At 37.4% G+C, this 13,775-nt stretch overlaps 1 non-coding gene across 1 annotated transcript; it reads left to right on the plus strand.

Annotated features, from left to right (window-relative positions):
- Positions 1 to 12,810: 12,810 nt before the first annotated feature.
- Positions 12,811 to 12,918, plus strand: LOC112730950 (small nucleolar RNA R71). Its single transcript, XR_003166749.1, has one exon. It is a non-coding gene; the product is annotated as a small nucleolar RNA R71 (small nucleolar RNA).
- Positions 12,919 to 13,775: the final 857 nt, after the last annotated feature.

Raw genomic sequence — 13,775 nt, forward strand, 5'->3', positions numbered from 1 at the left:
GCATGTCAACTTCAAGAACTCCTTTCTTCTGAGCTACCCCATTGTTCACAGGGTTTTTCTCAGAAGTGTACATGAATTGGTTGTTTGCAACTATCTCAATGAGTTCTCTTACCTCTTCAAGCATTTTCTTCAAGTGGAGTGATCCACCAACAGAACTGTCTAATGATATTTTAGACATCTCAGAAAGACCATCAGAGAAGATACCTAGGATAGACCATTCTGAGAGCATGTTAGGAGGACACCTCCTGATCAGTTGCTTGTATCTTTCCCAAGTTTCATAGAGGGATTCACCTTCTTTTTTGTCTGAAGGTTTGAGCTTCCACTTTGATTTTGCTCATTCTTTGAGGAGGAAAGAATTTGGCCAAGAAAGCATTAACCAACTTTTTCCAAGAGTCTAGGCTCCTTTTGGTTTAGAACCCAACAATATTTTAGCTCTATCTCTAACAGCAAAAGGAAAAAGCATCAGTCTGTAGACCTCAAGATCCACTCCATTAGTCTTAACAGTATCACAGATCTGCAAAAATTCAGATAGGAACTAATGTGGATCTTCCAGTGGAAGTCCATGAAATTTGTAATTCTGTTGCAGAAGAGAAACTAACGGAGGCTTAAGCTCAAAGTTGTTAGCTCTAATGGAAGGTATGGAGATACTTCTTCCATAGAAGTCAGAGGTAGGTATGGTGTAGTCACCAAGAACCTTTCTTGCCTCTCCTTCATGATTAGGCTCGGCTGCCATGCCTTCAGCTTCTTGTTCGAAATTTTCTGAGAGGTTTCTTCCTGAGAGTTATACTTTAACTTGTTGTAAACGCTTCCTTAGAGTTTTCTCAAGTTTAGGATCAAGATTAAAGAGTGGTTCTTTATCCCTATTCCTGGTCATAAATAAGAAAAGAAAAATAAGAGAGAAGAAGAATGGGAGCTCTTTGTTCAAGAACAGAGGACTCCCTGTGAGATGTCAAGAAGAAAGAAAAGAAGAATGAAGATAGAGAAGAGAGAAGAAGAGTTCGAATAAAAGGTAAGAAGAATTCGAAAGTCAGAAGTAAAAAGAAAAAATATTTTTTGTTTTTATTTTATTTTAAATTCGAAAATAAACTAATTAACTAAAAAGATTTAAAAATTAAAAATGTATTTTCAAAAATAAGAGAGAGAGAAAGAGAGAAGATTTTTTTGAAAATTAGAAGAGAGAAGAGTTAGTTAGGAAGTTTTGAAAAAGAAGAAAAAAAACAAGTAAATAATTAAGAAATATTTAAAAATAAAATAAGAAAGAAGATTAGAAAAGACTTGAATTTAAAATTTGAAATTTAGAAAAGATAAGATAGAGATTGAAAAGATAAAAAAATATTTGAATTTAAATTTTGAAATTAGAAAAGATAAGATAAGAATTTGAAAAAGATTTGAAAAAAATAAGATTTAAAATTTGATATTTGAAAAAGATTTGATTTTGAAATTTGAAATAAGATAAGATAAGATTTTATAATTTTAAAGAAAGACAAGAAAGATAAAATAGCAATTTGAAAAATATATGATTTTTGAAAAGATTTGATTTTGAAAAAGATTTGAATTTGATATTTAAAACTAAGATAAGATAAGATAATAATTTTGAAATTTAAATTTTGAAATATTTTTTTATATTTTCGAAAATTAAGATAAAAAAAATATAGAAAAGATATTTTTTATTTTTTTGAATTAATGAAGAAAGAGAAAAACAACTAAACGACACCAAACTTAAAATTTTTAGATCTAAGACACCTAGAATTCGAAATTTGCAAGGAAAAACACAAAGGGACACCAAACTAAAAAAATTTAAGATCTAAACAAAAAGAAATACAAGAACACTTTGAAGATCAAGAAGAACACCAAAAATAAAACTCAAAGAATTCAAAGAAAATAAGAACATGCAAAGGACACCAAACTTAAAAATTTTGAAAACCAAAGACACAATTTTTGAAAATTTAAAAAGAAAAGACTCAAGAAGACACCAAACTTAAAGATTGACACAAGACTCAAACAAAAGATACTATTTTTGAAAATTTTTAGAAAAAGACTCAAGAAATTCGAAAATCCAACAAGAACAAGAACAAAAGATTCAAACCAAAGATCAAGATTGATAAAGAAAAGAAAAGATTTTTGAAATTTTTTTTTCGAAAAAGAAGAGGAAAATAAAAGACCCAAACAAAATTAAAAACAATACCTAATCTAAGTAATAAAATAATCCGTTAGTTGTCCAAACTCGAATAATTCCCGGCAACGGTGCTAAAACTTGGTGCACAGATTCTTACACTCCGTACAACTGAACCAGCAAGTGCACTGGGTCGTTCATGTAATACCTGAGGTGAGTCAGGGTCGATCCCATGAGAATTGTGATTTGAACCAAGCTATGGTTATCTTGTAGATCTTAGTCAAGTGGATAGAAAAGTTGATTTTTTGTTTAGAGAGCATAAAAAGAAAATAAATAAAACGTTACCCAATTGATGGTGAAAGCAATGATAAGAAGATGGTTAAGGCTTGGAAATGCTTTGTTCTTCTGGATTACTCCGGTCTTACTGTCTTCTTCAACTATGAATGATTTCTTCTATGGCAGGCTGTATGTGACCAACGCCTTTCTTGAGAGGTCACCAATGCTTCTCTAGATCTGAACCCCAGGGTTAGTGCGGATCAAGTCTGATTGAGGGTGAAGCTCCTGCAGTCCATTCTCCTTAGTGATCCTACTCAAAACGCCACAGACAAGGTCGAATCTTCCGGATCAGAGAATGCTACGCCGTTGGTTCTAGCCTTTACCACAAAGACTCTAATCTCCCCGTACCTCGGCTGAACTGATGTTTCGAGAAGTCGTGCGTGAGCCGTCTAAGAGATGTATAATCAAGCTAGCGGTTCATCATTGTCCGATAAAAGACTCACTCTGAACCCATGTAGAATGAGATAACCTTGTGCCAGTTCAACGCATTCATTTTGATGAAAAACAAAGATACATCTTAGAATAGAGAATCAAATACGGATTGAAGATAGAATAGTAGTACTTTATTAATCCATAAAACTCAACAGAGCTCCTCCCCTCAACGTAGGAGGTTTAGAAACTTATACTGATAGAAAATACAATCATAAAAATGTAAAGTGTCAAAAGGTTTTCTAAGATTGTAAAAGTTCTCAAATAAATACTAGACTAATGACTAAGGATTATATAAGAATGGTAAAACAGTCTTTTAGTGCAAAAATCCACTTCTGGAGCCCACTTGGTGAGTGTTTGGGCTAAGCTTGATTGAGATCCACGTGCTAGAAGGCTCCTTGGGTGTTGAACGCTGGTTAGGGGGTCCTTTTTGGGCGTTGGACGCTAGTCTCTTCTCCTTTGGGCGTTGGATGCCAAAATAGGACAGGAGGCTGGCGTTAAACACCAGTTTTGGGCCTTTAGATCTGAAGAAAAGTATAAACTATTATACATTGCTGGAAAGCTTTGGATGTTAGCTTTCCATAGCCGTTGAGAACACTCCATTTGGACTTCCGTAGCTCTAGAAAAGCTCTTTTGAGTGCAAGGAGGTCAGATCCGGACAGCATCTGCAGCACTTTCTCTATCTCTGAATCAGACTTTTGTTCCAACTCCTCAATTTCAGCCAGAAAATACCTGAAATTGCATAAAAACAAAAAAATCAAAGTAGAATCCAAAAATGTGAATTTTTCACTAAAACCTATGAAAACTTAATAAAACTTAAACAAAACATACTAAAAACCATATGAAAATGATGGCAAAAAGCGTATAAAATATCCGCTCATCATGCAGCATCTGCGAATGGCGGCAACAATGGGCTTATACAGGTTGTATCATCGAATTCGGGTCTTAGCCATCGGCAAGGATGGAGGAACTTGGTCTCGGCTCCATGCAACAATCCTCTTGATACTTGAGGAAAAGCTCCGGTAGCATTGGCGTTATTCAGAGACTGAGAGTGAGGAAGAGAGGAATTGGATTCTAATTGTGTTGGTGGGTTAATTTGTGGGTTCGATTGTGAATCGGGCTGGGTTCTGTGTGGCCTAGGTTAGTTTCTCTAGCCTAAGACTATGTCCAAAAAAAAAAAATTATGCTAATGGTGACTCTACATTTATAATTCTTGCTTTCAGAAATAGAAGGCACATATTGTTAAATACATTCCAAACGAAAGAGAAGTTCAACTTGATAGTGATTTTTCATGATTACAATTAAAAATCATTGTTGTTCTCTACAACCTATAAAAAAACTAATAGAAATTTTGTTTTATTTTTTATTATTGAAAAATATGCAAACCAAACATATTTTAAATATTTTTAGTTTTTTTTTAAATAGAAAACAATATATCAAAACAAATATATTTTCAAAAAGTTAAAAAATAAAAATTATTTTTAAAAAAATTAAAGATATTTTCTCAAACCAAACACACTATTTAATTTTGAGTGAATACCCAACTCTACCCTTGATCATTTTTTCGAAGGACTACGAGGCCTCAAAAAAAAATACTCTTTCTGTCCCTTGATATTTAATTTTGTCAGACTAGTTAGTCCCTATTGATGTGCGGAAAACGATCCGACACAAAACTCACCGGCAAGTGCACCGGGTCGCATCAAGTAATAATAACTCACGGGAGTGAGGTCGATCCCACAGGGATTGAAGGATTGAGCAATTTTAGTTCAGTGGTTGATTTAGTCAAGCGAATCAAGATTTGGTTGAGAGATTTGTGATTTGCAGAATTTAAATTTCATGGAAAATAAAGGAAATGGGTAATTCGCATGAAATTAAAGAGAAAAGAAAGTAAATAAGCTGAATCTTAAAGTGCAAGTAATATAAATTGCAGAAACTTAGATCGCAAGAAATGTAAATTGCAGAATCTTAAAGTGCAAGAAATGTAAATGGCTTGAATTGTAAAGGGGATTGGGAATAGGATTTGCAGAAATTAAACAGAGAAAAGTAAATCTCAACAAGTAGATAAGCAAAAGAGGAGTTAAAATGAAACGGATCTCAACTGGAAACGTAAATTGCTTGAAGAAGCGTTCAACAGAGAAATTAAAATGAAAACTCCAGATCTCAGGACCCAAGAGACTAGATAACCAAGTCTAGATCTCAATGCCTTCCTAGATCCAACAAGAGCAATTGCAAAGGAAATGTAAATTGCAGAGAAAGTAGTAGAAGAAGCAATTAATAGAAACTGAAATTCAATTGTGCAGTAAGTAAACAGAGAGATCTCAGGATGAGATTGAAACAGAATTTCTTTAATTCTCCAACCCAAGATCAAAGCCAATGTAAATGAAATTGAAAGCAAGAAAACTAAGAGGAAGGGAATTCAATTCTCCTTCCCTGAGACTTAGAAACTCAAAATCACTCCACACCAAAAGCTCTCCGAAAACTACCTACCAAAAACTAAAGGAAAGCTTTCTACAAAACTACTAAATCCAAACCGAAAGAAAAGCCTCCCCAAAACTTAAATCTTAAGCTATTTATACACTTTCTTCAAATGGTCTTCAAGCCTTGAATTGGGCCTTTGCTCTTGATAGAATTTGGTTGATAGAGGCCTTGGTTGATTGCTCTTGGAGTTGGAGAGAGAACCGATGTGAACCGGGTTGGGAGTTATAAAAGCTTGAGTAAAAGTTTGAGGCAAACTTTTACTCAAACTTTTCACATCAGCAACCCCATTCTTGCTGCTACTAACGTTTGAGCTAAAGTTTGGGGTCAAACTTTTGCTCAAACGTTAGCCCCCTTATGCACACTCATGGCGCCAACGTTTGCCAAAAAGTTTGAGGCAAACGTTGGCGCAAACTTTTTGTCTCCAGGGTGTGTTGTTGATGGCGCCAACGTTTGCCAAAAAGTTTGAGACAAACGTTGGCGCAAACTTTTTCTCTCCAGGGTGTTGATTTGTGATGCCAACGTTTGCCAAAAAGTTTGAGCTAAAGTTTGAGGCAAACTTTTGCTCAAGCTTTTTGTTCCCTGGTGTGTTTTCACTTATCCGAAAGTTTGAGCTAAAGTTTGAGGCAAACTTTTGCTCAAACTTTTTGTTCTCTCTTGCTCCTAGCCATTCCTTCTTGCTTCAACCTTTCTCCAAGCTTTCTTCACCTATCATCAATCAACCAAACACATCAAAGCTATGCTCAAAATCATGATTTTGTCATTCTTTCATAATATGTGGCAATTATAGCATAAATCCTCATGAAATTGCATTAATTCATCTATGGTTGATTAAATCAAAGAAAACATGGAAATCTACCCAATTGGCTAGCTTATGGCTCAAGAAAGTGCATAAATCAATTGAAAACAAAAGAAAAAGGCTAGTGAAACTAGGCTAAGATGACTTGTCATCACAACACCAAACTTAAAGCTTGCTTGTCCCCAAGCAAGAAATGAATTATTGAGAAGAAGGAATGAAATGGAAGATGATGTTCATGCTAGCAGAGTATTATTGGTAGTTCATGGGATTTTATGTGGATATGTAAACACTCACTTCTTATTGACTCTTAGGCCTAGAAAGTCTTCTTCAAGCATCAAGCAACACACTGCTATGACCTCTCATTATTCCTTTATCCTTGGCTATTATTTTGTTTATAAGCTTTATTTGAGTGTCATGTGTAACAAGTTCATTGATTTCTTTATACTTGACACATTATTCACTATAGACACTTGGCTCATATTCCTTCTTAAAACATTGATGCCCAGCACCTCTTTGGGTTACTAAATGCCTTGTAGTTAGGTTGCTCTTGATAGTGGACTTTCAGCTGATGATCCCGGGTTAGTTAACCCAAGTCACCAAGTGTTGATGCACTCCAAAGAGCTTAATAATCCAAGCAGATCCTAGTACAAAGACACCACAGGCATATATTCTAAGGTTCAAGCTATTGGTGTCTAGCTTTGTTTCTTTTTGTTTTTCTTTTGTTCTGTTGCCATTTTTGGCTTTTTCTTTTCTCTCTTTTTTTTTGTTTTTCTTTTTAACCAAGGATTTTTATTTGATTGAGATTCATAGACAGTAGGCCACTTTCTACTTAAGAGGAGACATCCTAGTTCTCTTATTCATTAAAAGTGAGCTATTATGTAATCACACATTCATACCACCACTTACTTTCATTGTAATTCTGTCTAACAGAGAACTATCTCACTTCACATTCAAACATTTCTTTTATTGAATTGAAAATGCAGGGGACAAAGCATGCTTTTTGTTCAGTGAAAGTAAACACACAAGCACACATATAGGCCAGCTTACTTATTTTAAGAGTGATTCTACTTGTACTAGATGAACACTTTAGCAAGACACAAGTCAAAGCATTTTTCAACAGTAAGAGTTAAGTGTAGATACAACCTATTGGTTTGCAGTTCTGGTGCACGAAATTGTGATGTCCAGGTTCGAACAAATCCTGGTAATGGCTCCAAAGCTTGGTGCTCTGATCTTAATTCATAATTGTCACAACTTCGATACAACTAACCAGCAAGTGCACTGGGTCGTCCAAGTAATACCTTACGTGAGTAAGGGTCGAATCCCACGGAGATTGTTGGTATGAAGCAAGCTATGGTCACCTTGTAAATCTCAGTCAGGCAGATATAAAGTGATAATGGTGTTTTCGAATATTATATAATAAGATAGGGATATAGGTACTTATGTAAATCATTGGTAGGAATTTCAGATAAGCGAATGGAGATGCTTTTCGTTCCTCTGAACCTCTGCTTTCCTGCTATCTTCATCCAATCAGTCTTACTCCTTTCCATGGCTGGCTTTATGCAAGGGCATCACCGTTGTCAGTGGCTACATCCCCTCCTCTCAGTGAATAATATGCTCACGCACCCTGTCACGGCACGGCTATTCATCTGTCGGTTCTCGATCATGCTGGAATAGGATTCACCCTCCTTTTGCGTCTGTCACTAACGCCCAACAATCGCGAGTTTGAAGCTCGTCACAGTCATTCAATCATTGAATCCTACTCAGAATACCACAGACAAGGTTTAGACCTTCCGGATTCTCTTGAATGCCGCCATCATTCTAGCTTAAGCCACGGAGATTCTGGTTAGGAGATCTAAGAGATACTCATTCTAGCTTATTTCATGTAGAACAGAAGTGTTTGTCAGGCACGCATTCATAAGGGAGAAGGATGATGAGCGTCACACATAATCATCACCTTCATCACGTTCTTGGGTGCGAATGGATATCTTAGAAGCGAAATAAGAAGAATTGAATAGAAAACAGTAGTACTTTGCATTAATCTTTGAGGAACAGTAGAGCTCCACACCTTAATCTATGGAGTGTAGAAACTCTACCGTTAAAAATACATAAGTGAAATTCCAGGCATGGCCGAGATGGCCAGCCCCCTAAAACGTGATCAAAGGATCATAAGGTAATCCAAAGATGTCAAATACAATAGTAAGAGGTCCTATTTATAATAAACTTAGCTACTAGGGTTTACATGAGTAAGTATTTGATGTATAAATCCACTTCCGGGGCCCACTTGGTGTGTGTTTGGGCTGAGCTTAAGTGTTGCACGTGCAGAGGCCATTTGTGGAGTTGAACGCCAGTTTTTGTGCCAGTTTGGGCATTCAACTCTGGTTTTGGATCCTTTTCTGGCGCTGGACGCCAGATTTGGGTAGAAGGCTGGCGTTGAACGCCAGTTTACGTCGTCAATTCTTGGCCAAAGTATGGACTATTATATATTTCTAGAAATCCCTGGATGTCTACTTTCCAACGCAATTGGAAGCGCGCCATTTCGAGTTCTGTAGCTCCAGAAAATCTACTTTGAGTGCAGGGAGGTCAGAATCCAACAGCATCAGCAGTCCTTTTTCAACCTCTGAATCTGATTTCTGCTCAAGTCCCTCAATTTCAGCCAGAAAATACCTGAAATCACAGAAAAACACACAAACTCATAGTAAAGTCCAGAAATGTGAATTTAACACAAAATCTATTAAAAACATCCCTAAAAGTAACTAGATCCTACTAAAAACATACTAAAAATAATGTCAAAAAGCGTATAAATTATCCGCTCATCACAACACCAAACTTAAATTGTTGCTTGTCCCCAAGCAACTGAAAATCAAAATATGATAAAAAGAATAGAATATACTATAAATTCCAAACTATCAATGAAACAGAGCTTCAATCATATGAGCGGGACTTATAGCTTTTTGCCTCTTGAATAGTTTTGGCATCTCACTTTATCCATTGAGGTTCAGAATGATTGGCATCTATAGGAACCTCAGATTTCGAATAGTGTTATTGACTCTCTTAGTTCAGTATGATGATTCTTGAACACAGCTTCTTTATGAGTCTTGGCCGTGGCCCTAAGCACTTTGTTTTCCAGTATTACCACCGGATACATAAATGCCACAGACACATAGTTGGGTGAACCCTTTCAGATTGTGACTCAGCTTTGCTAAAGTCCCCAATTAGAGGTGTCCAGGGTTCTTAAGCACACTCTTTTTTTGCTTTGGACCTTGACTTTAACCGCTCAGTCTCAAGTTTTCACTTGACACCTACACGCCACAAGCACATGGTTAGGGACAGCTTGGTTTAGCCGCTTAGACCAGGATTTTATTCCTTTAGGTCCTCCTATCCACTGATGCTCAAAGCCTTGGGATCCTTTTTATTTGCCCTTGCCTTTTGGTTTTAAGGGTTATTGGCTTTTTGCTCTTGCCTCTTGGTTTTAAGAGCTTTTGGCTTTTTCTGCTTGCTTTTTCTTTTTCTTTCTATATTTTTTTTTTCGCCTATTTTTTTTTCTGCAAGCTTTGTTCTTTGCTGCTTTTTCTTGCTTCAAGAATTATTTTTTTATGATTTTTCAGATTATCAAATAACATGTCTCCTAGTCATCATTCTTTTAAGAGCCAACATATTTAACATTCTTAAACAACAACTTCAAAAGACATATGCACTATTCAAGCATACATTCAGAAAACAAGAAGCATTGTCACCACATCAATATAATTAAACTAAGTTCAAGGATAAATTCGGAACTCATGTACTTCTTGTTCTTTAGATTTAAAACATTTTTCTTTTAAGAGAGGTGATGGATTCATAGGACATTTATAACTTTAAGACAACTTTACTACTACTAATGATCATGTAATGAAGACACAAACACAGATAAGCACATAATATAGAAAACGAAAAACAGAGAAAGTAAGAACAAGGAATGAGTCCACCTTAGTGATGTCCTTGAGCTCTTCTATGTCTCTTCCTTGTCTTTGTTGCTCCTCCTTCATTGCTTTTAGATCTTCTCTGATTTCATGAAGGATGAAGGAGTGCTCTTGATGTTCCACCCTTAGTTGCTTCCAATAATTGTGTGGAAGAAAATGTATCCCCTGAGGTATCTCAGGGATCTCTTGATTTGCAGTCAAATGTTCTACCACTGAGCTATAGACCCTTGATGGAAGCTTTTGTCTTCCCTTTCCTCTTTCTAGAGGTTTCTCTGGCCTTAGGTGCCATCAATGGTTATGGAAAAAACAAAAAATGCTATGCTTTTACCACACCAAACTTAGAATGTTGCTCGCCCTCGAGAAAAAGAAGAAAGAATAGAAGAAGAAGAGGATATGGAGGAGATGGATGGCTGTGTGTATTCGGTCATATGGGTGGGATTGGGTGGGGAAGAGATGTTGAATTTTTGAAGGTAAGTGGGTGTATGGGTGTGAGTGGTAAATGGAAGACAGAAGGGATGAGTGTTTATTGGGAATAGAGGATGATTGAGAAGAGAGAAGAGAGTGAGTGAAGGTAGGTGGGGATCCTGTGGGGTCCACAGATCTTGGGGTGTCAAGGCATTTACATCCCTGCACCAATTTAGGCATGCAAAATGCCCTTGCACACAACTTTGGGCGTTCAGCGCCAGGTTGGTGCCCATTTTGGGCGTTCAACGCCCCTTTGCTGCCATTTCTGGCGTTGAACGCCAGAACCATGCTTGTTCTGGGTGTTCAGCGCCAGAACTATGCTCTGTTCTGGCGTTTGAACGCCAGACAGATGCTCCTCCAGGGTGTGATTTTTCTTCTGCTGTTTTTGATTCCGTTTTCAATTTTTCTATTTATTTTGTGACTCCACATGATCATGAACCTAAGAAAACATGAAAAACAATAAAAATAAGAATTAGATAAACATTGGGTTGCCTCCCAACAAGCGCTTCTTTAATGTCAATAGCTTGACAGTGAGCTCTCATGGAGCCTCACAGATGTGCAGAGCTTTGTTGAGACTCTCCAACACCAAACTTAGAGTTTGGATATGGGAGTTCAACACCAAACTTAGAGTTTGGTTGTGGCCTCCCAACACCAAACTTAGAGTTTGACTGTGGGGGCTCTGGTTGACTCTGCTTTGAGAGAAGCTTTTCAAGCTTTCTCTCCATGGTTGCAGAGGGAGATCCTTGAGTTTTGAATACAAGGGAGTTCTCATTCCATTGAAGGACTATTTCACCTCTGTCAACATCAATCACAGCTCTTGCTGTGGCCAGGAAAGGTCTTCCTAGGATGATGGATTCATCCTCTTCCTTTCCAGTATCCAGGACTATGAAATCAGCAGGGATGTAAAGGCCCTCAACCTTTACTAATACATCTTCTACTTGTCCATAAGCCTGTTTTCTTGAGCTGTCTGCCATCTCTAGTGAGATTTTAGCAGCTTGCACCCCATAGATTCCCAGTTTCTCTATTACAGAGAGGGGCATGAGGTTTATTCCTGAACCAAGGTCACACAGAGCCTTAAAGATCATGGTGCCTATGGTGCAGGGTATTATGAACTTTCCAGGATCCTATCTCTTCTGAGGCAATGTCAGTTGATCCAGATCACTTAGTTCATTGATGAACAAGGGAGGTTCAACTTCCCAAGTATCAATGCCAAATAATTTGGCATTCAGCTTCATGATTGCACCAAGAAACTTGGCAGTTTGCTCTTCAGTAACATCCTCATTCTCTTCAGAAGAGGAATACTCATCAGAGCTCATGAAGGGCATAAGGAGGTTCAATGGAATCTCTATGGTCTCTAGATGAGCCTCAGAGTCCCTTGGTTCCTCAGAGGGAAGCTCCTTATTGACCACTAGACGTCCCAGGAGGTTTTCCTCCTTGGGATTCACGTCCTCTCCTCTCCTTACAGGTTCGGCCATGGCGCTTATGTCAATGGCCTTGCACTCTCCTTTTGGGTTCTCTTCTGTATTGCTTGGGAGAGTACTAGGAGGGATTTCAGTGATCCTTTTACTCAGCTGGCCCACTTGTGCTTCCAGATTTCTAATGGAAGACCTTGTTTCATTCATGAAACTTACAGTGACCTTAGATAGATCAGAGACTAGATTTGCTAAATTAGAAGCATTTTGTTCAGAGTTCTCTGTCTGTTGCTGAGTTGATGATGGAAAAGGTTTGTTGTTGCTAAACCTGTTTCTTCCACCATTATTAAAGCCTTGTTGGGGCTTTTGATCCTTCCATGAGAAATTTGGATGATTTCTCCATGTTGAGTTATAGGTGTTTCCATAAGGTTCACCTAAGTAATTTACCTCTGCTATTGTAGGGTTCTCAGGATCATAGGCTTCTTCTTCAGAAGATGCCTCTTGAGTACTGTTGGATGCAGCTTGCATTCCATGCAGACTCTGAGAAATCATATTGACTTGCTGAGTCAATATTTTGTTCTGAGCCAATATGTCATTCAGAGTATCAACTTCAAGAACTCCCTTCTTCATAGGCGTCCCATTGCTCACAAGATTCCTTTCAGAAGTGTACATGAACTGGTTATTAGCAACCATGTCAATGAGTTCTTGAGCTTCTGCAGGCGTTTTCTTTAGGTGAATGGATCCACCTGCAGAAGTGTCCAGTGACATCTTTGATAGCTCAGATAAACCATCATAGAATATATCCAGGATGGTCCATTCTGAAAGCATGTCAGAAGGACACTTTTTGGTCAACTGTTTGTATCTTTCCCAAGCTTCATAGAGGGATTCACCTTCTTTCTGTCTGAAGGTTTGAACATCAGCTCTAAGCTTGCTCAGCTTTTGAGGAGGAAAGTACTTGGCTAAGAAAGCCGTGACCAGCTTATCCCAAGAGTTCAGGCTGTCTTTGGGTTGAGAATCCAACCATAATCTAGCTCTGTCTCTTACAGCAAAGGGGAAAAGCATGAGCCTGTAGACTTCAAGATCTACTCCATTAGTCTTAACAGTATCACATATCTGCAAGAATTCAGTTAAGAACTGAAAAGGATCTTCAGATGGAAGTCCATGAAACTTGCAGTTCTGCTGCATCAGAGAAACTAATTGAGGTTTCAGCTCAAAGTTGTTTGCTCCAATGGCAGGAATGGAGATGCTTCTTCCATGTAAATTGGAATTAGGTGCAGTAAAGTCACCAAGCATCTTCCTTACATTATTATTATTTTCGGCTGCCATCTCCTCTGCCTGTTCGAAAATTTCTGAAAGGTTATCTCTGGATTGTTGTATTTTAGCTTCTCTTAATTTTCTCTTCAGAGTCCTTTCAGGTTCTGGATCTGCTTTCACAAGAATGCTCTTATCTTTGCTCCTGCTCATATGACAAAGAAGAAGGCACAGAAAAATAATAATAATAATGGAGATCCTTTATACCACAGTATAGGGATCCCTGTGTGAGTGGAAGAAGAGGGGGAGACAAAGAATGTAATATAATGGAAGAAACACAACTGTACGGATGGAAGAGATGTGAGATGAGATGTTAGGATATGAATGAATAAATAGAATAGGATGGGGGAGGGATAATTTTCGAAAATTATTTTGAAAAAGAGTTAGTGATTTTTGAAAAATGGTTTTTTTTTTTTTGAAAAATGTTAGAAATTTTCGAAAATTTTTGAAATCAAAAATAAAAATAAAAATAATTA

Source organism: Arachis hypogaea, chromosome 12, assembly GCF_003086295.3.
Source record: "Arachis hypogaea cultivar Tifrunner chromosome 12, arahy.Tifrunner.gnm2.J5K5, whole genome shotgun sequence".
NCBI lineage: Eukaryota > Viridiplantae > Streptophyta > Magnoliopsida > Fabales > Fabaceae > Arachis > Arachis hypogaea.